General features: G+C 34.8%; 1 protein-coding gene across 2 annotated transcripts in view; it reads right to left on the reverse strand.

Annotated features, from left to right (window-relative positions):
• Positions 1-12,542, reverse strand: part of LOC126881275 (extracellular sulfatase SULF-1 homolog) — a 505,200-nt gene that overhangs the window by 387,755 nt on the left and 104,903 nt on the right. For both annotated transcript variants that reach the window (XM_050645464.1, XM_050645461.1), the window contains exon 2: positions 12,006-12,037. The gene's annotated coding sequence lies outside the window, so the exon portion shown is untranslated. The remainder of the gene's footprint in view (positions 1-12,005; positions 12,038-12,542) is intronic.

Consider the following 12,542-nt stretch of genomic DNA (forward strand, 5'->3'; position numbering starts at 1 on the left):
TTGAGGAAGTTAGTAGACAGAACAACGAGAAACTTGAGGAAGTTAGTAGACAGAACAACGAGAAATTTGAAAGTGTTTCTCAAAAGATCGATGAAACTTCTAGAAAAAGCGACGAGAAATTTGAAAGTGTTTCTCAAGTAATTAAAGACGTTTGTAGACAGAATGACGAGAAATTTGAAGAAGTTTCTAGAACATTCGATAAGATGCAGAAAAGTGTAGAGACCGTAGAAGAAAAGATCAAACAACTAGAGAGCATGATAACCGATACAAAAGTACAACCATCAGTTAATGCAGCAGCGTTAGATCCTGTAGTGAAAGATGAACTACCGAGAGACGAAACGTCGCATAATATGAGATTTAAATTACCACCATTCGATGGGAAGTCCTCTTGGTCCATATACCTTAGACAATTCGAAGCTATTGCGACCGCCAACCATTGGACCGAACAAGAAAAGGCTGTTTCCTTGACTGCTGCTTTGCGAGGTGATGCTGCAGATATATTAAGATCAATTCCTAAGGGTCAAGAAAAATGTTACCAGACCTTGTTCACTCGTCTAGAAAAACGCTATGGAGATGCCCATCTACAACAAGTATACAAAGCACAACTGAGAAATAGAAGTCAACGAGCAAGTGAGAATCTGCAAGAATTTGAAGCAGATGTGGCTCGTGTGGTGCGGTTGGCTTATCCGGAGGTGCCAGACAGCGTTTTAGAAGAAATTGCAGTAGATACCTTCGTCAATGGGCTGAAAGATAATGAACTACAGAAAGCTTTACGACTAGCAAGACCGAAAGTTTTAGATGAAGCACTTGCTATTGCCTTGGAACACGAAGCAGCTAGCCAAGCTTCACGAAACAATCGAGTAATAACCGTGGAAAAAGGCGATAAGAGAAAAGATGAACGTTTGGTGGAAATGGTACGGAGGGTGATTCGTGACACGATGCCGAAGAGACACATGAAGAGGGCTGGAAGAGTTGGTTCAAATACAGATGCTTCCTCGATACGGCCATGCAGCGAAAGTTGTAATCACCGGCTTAAACTAGATGAACAGCTTTGCCCTGTGAGACGAACTACCGTCGTTAATGAGCAATGGCAGCCACAACAGTTACAAGAAGCCCAAGAAGACGATCCATGTATAAAAAGAGTATTGGATTGGATGCGTCGAGGTGAGAGACCTAGTTGGCAAAACATTAGTGCATGTAGTCCGGAAGTCAAGGCCTACTGGAGCCAATGGAATTGCCTGATACTAAAAGATGATCTTCTGTACAGAACCTTTGAGAACGATGATGGTACAGAATCTAAGCTTCAGTTGATTGTACCTAAAAGTAAAGTGTCAGAAGTATTGCGTCAGTTGCATGACGGTACATCAGGTGGACACTTTGGTACTACGAAGACTCTGCAAAAGGTTCGAGAACGGTTCTATTGGGTGAACTGTAAAGATGATGTAAGAAGATGGTGCCAGAAATGTGAACTGTGTGCATCCGGTAATGGTCCAGTTGGTAAAAAGAGAGCACCCATGAGACAGTACAATGTTGGCAGTCCTATGGAAAGAGTAGCAATCGACATTGCAGGTCCATTTCCAGAAACTGATGCTGGAAATAAATACATCCTGGTAGCCATGGATTATTTTACGAAATGGACCGAGGCCTATGCATTACCAAATCAAGAAGCTGCTACCGTTGCAGAGGTACTTGTTAAAGAATTCTTCAGCCGATTTGGTGTTCCCTTGGAGATCCACTCCGACCAAGGGCGAAACTTTGAGTCAGCTCTTTTCCAAAACGTTTGTAAATTGATTGGTGTCAATAAGACCAGAACAACACCCCTGCATCCTCAATCAGATGGGATGGTCGAGAGGATGAACCGAACGATGGGTAAACACTTGTCCAAAGTTGTATCTGAAAATCAGCGAGATTGGGACCAACACATTCATTTATTCCTGATGGCCTACCGCTCGGCCGTAAATGAAACTACAGGTCAAACACCAACCTGCCTGATGTTGGGTCGTGAAGTTCGGTTGCCCTGCGACCTAGAGTTTGGCTGCGGACCTTCCGAGGAACATGTTGCAGGCGAAGACTACGTTGACCGCCTGAAATTACGAATGAACAACATTCATGAACTTGCCCGACAACACATCCAGATAGCCAGTGACAGAATGAAAGATCAATATGATTCTCGATGCAAGAATGAAAGCTTCGAAGTAGGTGATCTTGTCTGGCTTTATAATCCGCAACGTCGTCGAGGCTTATGTCCTAAACTGCAAAGACAATGGGAAGGTCCATATGAAGTTAAGAAGAAAATAAATGACGTAATATATAGAATTAAGAAGTTGCCAAACGGTAAACCAAAAGTTATTCACATAAATCGTCTCGCACCATATGCTGGCTCAAATGAAACAGAGGAAGCCCGAGTCCTCCAACAGGAGATGAAAGATGCACCACAGCCAAGTTTTAAGGAATTTATGTCAAATTACGCAGAAAGAAAGAGTGCTAGATTCGGCGTGACCACAGAAGTTCAGCAAGATCTGTTTGGTGTTCCAGAAAACGTCTCTCTAGCCCACTGTGTTGCCCAAGACCTCGAGATGACTAAAGGAATCTCGTCCGTATTCAATAGAAAGTTCGGCCGCCTGGACGAGTTAAGAAATCAGCAGCCTAAAATTGGAAGAGTACTGCGATTGGAAGATGGTCCTCGATCTTTGCTGTATATGGTGACCAGGAAGTCTTATACGGACACGCCAAGCTATGAGAACATATGGCGTGCTCTAAGTAATTTGAAGAAAATCGTGTGTAATTATGACATCAAAGATTTGGCTTTACCAAAAATAGGCCATGCAGTAGAAAATCTGGATTGGAAGATTGTGAGAAGCATGCTTGAAGTGGTCTTCAGAGAAACTGGCGTACGAATTACTGTGTGTTGCATGAACCCGAAGATGTCGGATCCTTCAAAGACAGTAGACTGTTATTTCTTCTTGAAGGGTGTATGCAAAGCTGGAGAGTCGTGTAGATTCCGCCATCCTGGGCCTTCATCTAGAGTTGCTGATCGGGACGCTCAGATCTTAAGAGGGGAGCAGTGTAGCAAAACAATGGGTCACCAGCCGCAAGGCGTAAGCCGAGAAAAGTCTAGATCGAAGCACGCTATACGTGGAACCGATGCGCGGTTGTTGGAAGGTCACACGATAGTCGGAGAGCTGGCTTAGCCCGGAATGATCGAGAATAACGACTAGGATATATAAGGCATAATTTTTGTGAATAGAGTTTAGTCTTAAGCTAAAGTTTGTAAAGTAAACTTGTATAAATATAAATAAAGTCGTATATAAATACGAACCGCTAGTTTTATTGTAATTATAAGTAATTACAATAGAACTAGCGGTTCGTATTTATATACGACTTTATTTATATTTATACAAGTTTACTTTACAAACTTTAGCTTAAGACTAAACTCTATTCACAAAAATTATGCCTTATATATCCTAGTCGTTATTCTCGATCATTCCGGGCTAAGCCAGCTCTCCGACTATCGTGTGACCTTCCAACAACCGCGCATCGGTTCCACGTATAGCGTGCTTCGATCTAGACTTTTCTCGGCTTACGCCTTGCGGCTGGTGACCCATTGTTTTGCTACACTGCTCCCCTCTTAAGATCTGAGCGTCCCGATCAGCAACTCTAGATGAAGGCCCAGGATGGCGGAATCTACACGACTCTCCAGCTTTGCATACACCCTTCAAGAAGAAATAACAGTCTACTGTCTTTGAAGGATCCGACATCTTCGGGTTCATGCAACACACAGTAATTCGTACGCCAGTTTCTCTGAAGACCACTTCAAGCATGCTTCTCACAATCTTCCAATCCAGATTTTCTACTGCATGGCCTATTTTTGGTAAAGCCAAATCTTTGATGTCATAAATTGTTAACAATTACAAAAAACAAGGGTTGTCCGATATAATCTTGTTCTAACTATAATTAATTAATAATTAAAAAATTACATTTTTTTTATAAATTAAAAAAAAATTGACCCAGGCAGATATAATTTAAGATTTTTTAGGTCATTCTAAACAAAAAATGTCTTTTGTAATTTTTCTCTAAAGTTGGTCGTTTTCTAATTATAAACAATTTAAAACTGAAAAAAGAACGAAAGCTGACGATTTTCAAGGCTCAAAAACATAAGTATGAAATATCATTTTTGAAATTACGAAGTACCTAAATTCAAGTTCAAACCTTATTCTATCAGTTCTGGATAAGTCTTTTGGACTTATTTTATTCTGAAACATTGTTTTTTAGTTGTTAATGCTCGTCTCCCCATAAGAAACCTTCCTCATTAACAATTAAAAAAATATGTTTTAGAATAAAACATTGCTAAAATTCTTATCGAGACCTGATAGAAAAAGGTTTGAACTTGAATTTATGTACTTGATGATTACAAAAATGATATTTTTACTTGTGTTTTTGAGCCTTGAAAATTGTCATCTTTCGTTCTTTTTTCAGTTTTAAATTGTCTATAACTCGAAAACGATCAACTTTAGAGTAGGGATGACGATTTTTGACAAAACACCGGTTTTCGGTTATACCGGTTTTTTTGCTTACGGTTTAACCTGGCGGTTATAACCGGCCAAAAAAAAACGGTTTTTCCAAAAACCGGATTTCGGTTTTTTTAATCCAATAGGTTACAATGTTACATTTACAATGTACATACTTTAGTTTGCGATACTCCACTCGACGCGATACTCGATATCAATATGATCAAAATTAGTACTATCGAAAGAACATCAGTATCAATATAAATAAAACACAATTTTTAATAAAACCATTTTATTCTATTAATTATTATATTTATTTATTATTTTATTATTATTATATATTTATTGATTATTATTAAATATAATATAGCGTAAGATTAATATATGTTACATATTACAATAATATACAGTTTAACCCAACCATTTCAACTTATAAAAAATTTCCCAGACTCTTTCAAATGGGATTTAAAAAAAAATAATATCAACATAAATATTTTACTTAAAAATAAATTTGATAATGCAATTTATCTGTTATTTTTACTACCATCAAAAAAAATTTATCATGTATTTCTTTCAACACGTTTGTATATTTGCGTATAATAGGTACATTTTAACTCATTTAATACTTTTTTCCCCTGATTCTGGCCTTGGTTTAGAACTAGAACCTTTAGCCACGTAATTGTATAACTTATCACTAACTTAGGTGTAATGTGTAGTGTGTGTGTTGAGTAAGTGTCTTGTTACTTTGCAAAGTCGACGTCATTGTCTTTGCAAAGAGACGCTAATTGTATCCGAACGTCTGCGGTCCCTCCGGTGAGTACCATCCCACAAGGACAGAAACTATTTTCATTTATTAATTTATAATAAATGAAAAAATTCCTGACCCTGGTGGGATTCGAAGTCACTACCATTCGGAACTTTCGATCCAAAGGTTAGGCGCTCTTACCACTGAGCCACAGAGGGGGTAATTTAATACTTCCTGTATGGGTGTATCGTTTTGAAAACGTAGGGAAATCCTTGAAGATTCGTATTCGTAATCGGTAATTTGATATTCACAGCCAGAACATTATTTTTGGTAATCAGAAAAAGTCATTCATCCACTTTCAATGTCAAGAATCAAGTGTGAAAAATAGATGATGTTTGCGTCTACTTCAACCAGATCACTTCTTATGTAAATATTATGATTACAAATACCTTTTCAACGAAATATTATAATACTTAATTGTTTCTGGCTGATGTGAGTTAGTGAGTTTGCATTTTCACTTTGCTTCTGTATTTATAAAATAAAATTTGAATTATGGTTTTGTTTGGAATAGTTACTTGAGAATAATAATTATGATTGGGATCCAAAATAATACCTAATCTAATCCTAATCACCGTAAAAACCTAATAACCGGTTTTTACTTTAAAAAGAAAAAACCGGTTATAACCGGGACAAAAAACAACCGATAAAACCGGTTATTGCGAAGTAAAAAAACTGGTTTTAGGTTAAAACCGGTAGGTTTTCCCATCCCTACTTTAGAGAAAAATTATATAAAACCTTTTTTGTTTAGAATGATCCAAAAAATCTGAAATAATATCTGCCTGGGTCGAATTTTTTTTTAAATTCATGAAAAAAATGTCATTTTTTAATTACTAATTAATTGTTCGAACAAGATTAGATCGGGCAATCCTTGTTTTTTGTAATTGTTAACATGTCAAATTACATATCCAATAATTTTTATCCATTAAACAGATCGGTGCAAATCGACCTTATATGGGATCCTCTACTATCTTCTTCTTCTTTTTGTTTAGACATGACTCTGTCTGTTTTTCAATGTGCCTCTAGTAAGTTGTCATTCCATAGTTTTCGTGGTCTTCCAACTGATCGTCTTCCTATTGGGGAACCGTCTCTCGCTGTCCTTACTACTCTATTTGCTGTCATTCGGCTTATATGGTCATTCCATTATATTTTTCTGTTTCTTACCCAGTTATTAATATTGTCCACATTGCATCTCCGTCGTATATCAGTACTTCTAGCTATGTCCCATCGATGTTTCGGAGGGTTTTCATCTCCGCTGTTTTGAGCAATCTTTTTGTCCTCTCTGTGTCGAGTCGTGTTTCTGCCGAGTACGTCATTATTGGTCTGACGACTGTTTTGAAAATTCTGCCTTTCATTTCTTTTCCGATATTTTTATTTTTCGATATTGTGTCATTCAGGCAACCTGCGGCTCTGTTTGCTCTATTCACTTGATCTTCCACTTCTGTTTCGAGCCTTCCGTAGCTAGATAGTGTAATGCCTAGATATTTAGATATAAATATACATATAAATAGATCGATATATATGATAAAAAGTAAATAAAGGACAAATTCTGGGAAGACCTCAACATAGCCGTAGAAAACAGTAAAGGAAATATTTTTATCATTGGAGATTTTAATGGTAGAGTAGGAACCAAGGATATATCAACATCTGATGTAATTGGAAAATATGGCGAGGAGGTGGGAAATAACAATGGAAGAAGATTAATAGAATTTTGTGAATTAAATAGCCTAATAGTAACAAACACACATTACGAACATAAAAATATACATAAATTCACAAGAGAAGGACCAAGAGAAACTGAAAAATCAATAATTGAATACATTCTGATAGATCGCAATAATAGAAGGGCACTCCAAGACGTAAGAGTTACAAGAGGACCTGAAACAAGCAGCGACCACTATTTATTGGAAGCCAAAATTAAAAATAGGAAAGAACGCCAAACAAGAGCAATAGAAAATAGAAAAAAGATTAAGTTCGAAACAATTCAAAAATACAAGCTTAGAAACAAACAAGTAGCTCAAAAATATGCAGAACTGACAAACTTAAAAATAACAAACTTGATGAGACCAATACAGGAAAGCAATCTGAAACAAAAATGGCAACTACTTAGAAACATATTAACTGAATCGGGAAAAGAAACGTGCGGGGTATACAGGAAAAACAACAAAACTAAACAAACGAGCTGGTGGAGTGAAGAAATCAAAAACCATGTAAAAATGAAGAAGAAACTGTGGAAAAATTATTTAGGGAACAAAACCGAGGAAAATTACGATAAATACAAAGAAGAAAGGAAGAAAGTAAGAGAGGGAGAAAAAGAAAAGACCTGGATACAATTCGGACAACAGATGGAATACAATAGTAAAGAAAACCAGAAACTTTTCTATAGAACAATGAAAAATATAAAAACAGACAAATCAACAAGAGATACAAGAATAAAAGACAGATGGAAAAATAATAACAGATGATCAAGAAATAATGGAACGATGGAAGCAACACTTTCAAGAGCTACTTACTAGTAATGAAGTAAACAAAGAAGAAAACAACGGAAAAAATGAAGAAAGAACAGAACAGGAAGAAAACACAGAAGAAATAACAAACGACGATATAGAAACACCAATAAGGAGACTTAAGAATGGGAAATCTCCTGGACATGATAGAATAACACCAGAATTGCTAAAGTATATGGGACTGGAAGGTAGGAAACTACTCGGAGAAATATGCAATGAGGCATGGAATAAAGAAGAAATACCGTCCGACTGGGAGATGGGAGTAAGACTGCCCATACATAAGAAAGGAGATACCAAAGAATGTAACAATTATAGAGGAATTACACTACTATGTACGGCGCTGAAAGTATACGAAACAGTATTAGAACAAAAGTTGAAGAATATAATTGAAACGACACTAGAAGAAGCCCAGAGTGGTTTCCGGAAAGGACGAGGGGTGCAAGATCAGATATTCACAGTAAAGCGAATAACAGAAAAAACACTACTGACTAAAACTAAAGCGTACATGGCCTTCATAGACCTAGAAAAAGCATTCGACAGAGCTAAAAGACAAACAATATGGAACAGTCTAATTAGAAGAGCAGTAGATAGAGAACTAATAGAAGTCATCAAAAGTTTATACAGAAGAAACACGAATTATAGAACGCATAAAAATATGAAATCGCAACAATTTGAAACATCTGAAGGCTTAAGACAAGGATGGGTCATGAGTCCTACACTGTTCAACATTTTTCTACACTGTTCAACATGGACGAAATAATAAAAGAATGCATACACAATTAAAAAAACTGCATGTAGGCTACCGAAACCTAGAAAGAGTCGGAATATCAGAATGTGCATTTGCTGAGGATGTAGTTGTTATGGCGGAGAAAGAGGAAGATCTGAGAAATAATTTACAAACATGGAATGAGGTATTAAATAGACATAGGATGAAAATAAACACACGCAAAACAAAGATTATGGTAATAGCACAAGAACAACCCGTAATAAACATACAAATCAATGGAGAAACAATAGAACAGGTAAACCACTTCCAATACCTGGAAGTAACAGTGGAAAACAACGGAAAACAACAAACAAAAAGATATAGAAGAAAGGATTAACAAAACCTCTAAGATATTCCACGCAATTAATAGCAAATTTTTAAATAAAAAAGAAATATCCAGAAAACCCAAAATAACGGTCTTTAACACGATATACAGACCAGTACTTACATACAGGTGCGAGTCTTGGGTATTAACAAGAAGAATGAAGAGTAAGATTCAAGTTCTAGAAATGAAAGACCTAAAACGAGTAAAAGGAGTAACAAAAAGAGACAGGATAAGAAATATCTATATACGAGATGAGCTGAAAACTAAACCACTCCTAGAATACATCGAAGAAAAACAACTGAGTTAGTGGGGCCACATGAAGAGAATGAGAAGAAATATACCAGTAAGAAAAGTATGGGAAGCAAAAATATAGAAAAAAGAAACAGAGGTAGACCAGCAGAAAACTGGGATACAACAATCGCGAAGATTATCCAAGAAAAAGGAAAAACCGTAGCAGAAGCAAGCAGACTGACGCAGGATAGGAAACAATGGTCAAAGTTTGTGCACACGTGAATAGACATTAGTCCCGACACTGAAAAGTAAAAGGGACTCAAAAGAATTAATAAAAAAAGATTACTGAGATACAACTGGTCAAAGTTGACCGGCATTTGCGACGAAGTTATATCCAATAGGATGGTAATCATTGAACCATTACCTTTTTGTTCCCGCAGCAGTATTTTCTCGGCTTCCAATTTCCAATAGAGCAATTTTCTTCATTATTTTTTTAAATTCCATGTAACTCGAGTAGAGACACCTAAATAACGCATTACCAAATCCCAAAGATGCTTTAGTTTTGTTCCAAAAAGTATAGAATACCTATATTAAATGTTTAGAAAATAATAACATTATATATGAAATGAAGATCTCAGACAAAGAACATGCATAACATCGCAGATGTCACCATGCTATCACCAAGCTATCACCAGGCTCAAATGGAACTGGGCAGGACACGTCGCCAGGCTGAAGGATTCAAGACGGACACGAAAGCTAATGGAATGGAGATCAAGAGAAGATAAACGCAGTAGAAGAAAGCCAAATATAGGATGGATAGATAATATCAGACGGATTAGTAAAAACTGGCAATAATCAGCACAAAACCGTGAAGTGTGGAAACAATTGGTAGAGACCTATGTCCAGCAGTGGACGTGAATTGGTTGGATGATGAACATTATATAACTCGGTATTGACCAACTCGATAACACATATTTAGAATCAGTAAGTAAACATAGTAAGTATAGGAAGTAATTTAAGTTTGAAAAATGAAGTCCCTATTTCAATTTTTGCTGCCCTTTTTTTCACACTTTTACTGCAAACTTTTTTTTCTATTCTGTTGTTTATTTTAACTCCATGTTGAATACTTACTGTAGAGACTTAAGTATGTTTTTTATGTTTCACAACATCTGCCATGTATGCTTCCTTCTACGATCTACAATTTATACTTTATTAATCTTTCCTCAAAACAAACTTGAAACATAAGAAAGATGCAGTCCTAACATATTTCAAATTTATGTATTTGATAACAAATTATAAAGATGTTCGAAACTGTTTTCTAGTATCTACTACCAGTTGGCAAGTGAACTCAACTGTAATCATATCATGATTACAACTGTAATAAAAAAATATGAAAACATTTTTTTTGAAACGCTTTTCTTTAGTTACGAGTGACTAAAATTAAAAATATTAAAAAAAATCAACTAAAAAGCAAAAAATAAAAAAAAATCAACTAAAAAGCAAAAAAAAATTGAAAAATTAACACATACGTCAAAGAAAAGCGTGGCGCGTCTTCATCGAATAAACGATTTTCGCCCACGCTTTTCTTTAACGGATGTGTTAGATTTTTTCAATCCTGTTTATTTTTTGCTTTTTAGTTGATTTTTTTTATAATATTTTTAATTTTAGTCACTCGTAACTAAAGAAAAGCGTTTCTTAAAATTTTTTTTTTAATATTTTTTTAATATTTACTTTTTATTCTTACACTTTTCAAACAATAAAATATATCGTCATGTTTATTAAAATATATGTATAAAACATATGATGAACAAACATGAATCGGCAAAGCATTTGAAACTTTATTGTTTATTTACGAAGCATAACGTAAACAATTATTAACGTAAAAAGTGAAATTATGTATAGTTCATATAATTAGCTACAATCTGTAAAAGTTTCAAGTTTCTTCATTGTAAAAACAAGAGAATTTAAGCATTTTCCGTTAAAATAGTTTTTTTATTTCAACAATAATTAATAAACACAAAACATTTTTTTATTGACTATTCGTGTATCGTTCCCGCGAATGCATATGTCTGCAAATTTTCAGTCATGTGCATTGGAGAAAAGGCGGTCAAATTAACGTCTAAAGATTTCACCCAAACGATTGAACTAAAAAAAAGCGTTTAAAAAAGCGTTTAATTAATACGCCAAAACGAATTCTAATGTTAATAGTTAACATTAGAATTTGTTTTTGTGTACAATTATTATTGTAGCACGAAACGTCTCTACCGGTGGTTTTTCTAAGACTACGATAAAAACACGAATTTTTTGAATTCGAGTTTGGGTTGAAGTTTTGTTTCGTATCGTATTGAAATTTGACACGAATAAGCGTCGACTTTTATATAAACAAATATATGAGCGTTCAAAATTTGAAACTTATATTGTTTATTGTTTATTTATGAAGCATAACGTAAACAATTAATGTAAAAAAGAAATTATGTATAGCTCATATCATTAGCTACAACCCGTAAAAGTTTCAAGTTTCTACATTGTAAAAAACAAGAGAATTTAAGCATTTTCCATTAAAATCGTTTTTTTTTATTTAAACAATTAAAAAACATAAAACAATTGTATTCACTATTCGTGTATTATTCCCACGAATACATATGTCTGCAAATTTTCAATCATTTGCATTGAAGAGAAGGCAGTCAAATTAACGTCTAAAGATTTGACTCAAACTATTGAACTAAATAAAAGCGTTTAATAATATTCAATACCAATAGATTAGAGTCTATTCCTATTCGATATATGATAATTCTATAGTCTTGAGGGAGAAAAAAGAAAAAAAAATCAAAGAATTTGCATTAAGAAAAGTGTGTAGCAAACTTACCAATAGAGTGGAGCAGGCTCTGGATACCAATACTGAAAATAGAAGTCAGCAATAAGAATATATCAAAATTAATTGATAAATAGAATGTCCTAGATATCATCTACAATTAACGACATAAGCACACAAAAATCGGAATTTGATATCAATCCGAGGGTAAAAATTCACCCTCAGAATTTCAACTTAAAAACAGAGCTAGTTTGCCTACAAAATCAAGGCCAAGTAAATCAATTGTCACATTGGATGCTACAAAACGTCCATTAAAAAATGCCTATAGGTTAAAATAATTTCGATTTATAATCATTTTTTTAAAAAGTTCATATATGTATAGACATAAAAAACAAAAGCGTAAAATGTAATTTTTTTACAATTATTAATGGTGGCTTGTATCTTAATCTCATATAAATAACAAACACAACAAATTTCCCTCGCTGTAACACTTGTTTGTAATTGGTCCAACCGCAGGCAAGTTTACTCAACTGTTATGAAATTTTGGCACTATTGACATTTATGAAATTTTGACACTATTGGCATTTCATA

Source organism: Diabrotica virgifera, chromosome 3 (assembly GCF_917563875.1).
Source record: "Diabrotica virgifera virgifera chromosome 3, PGI_DIABVI_V3a".
Taxonomy (NCBI): domain Eukaryota; kingdom Metazoa; phylum Arthropoda; class Insecta; order Coleoptera; family Chrysomelidae; genus Diabrotica; species Diabrotica virgifera.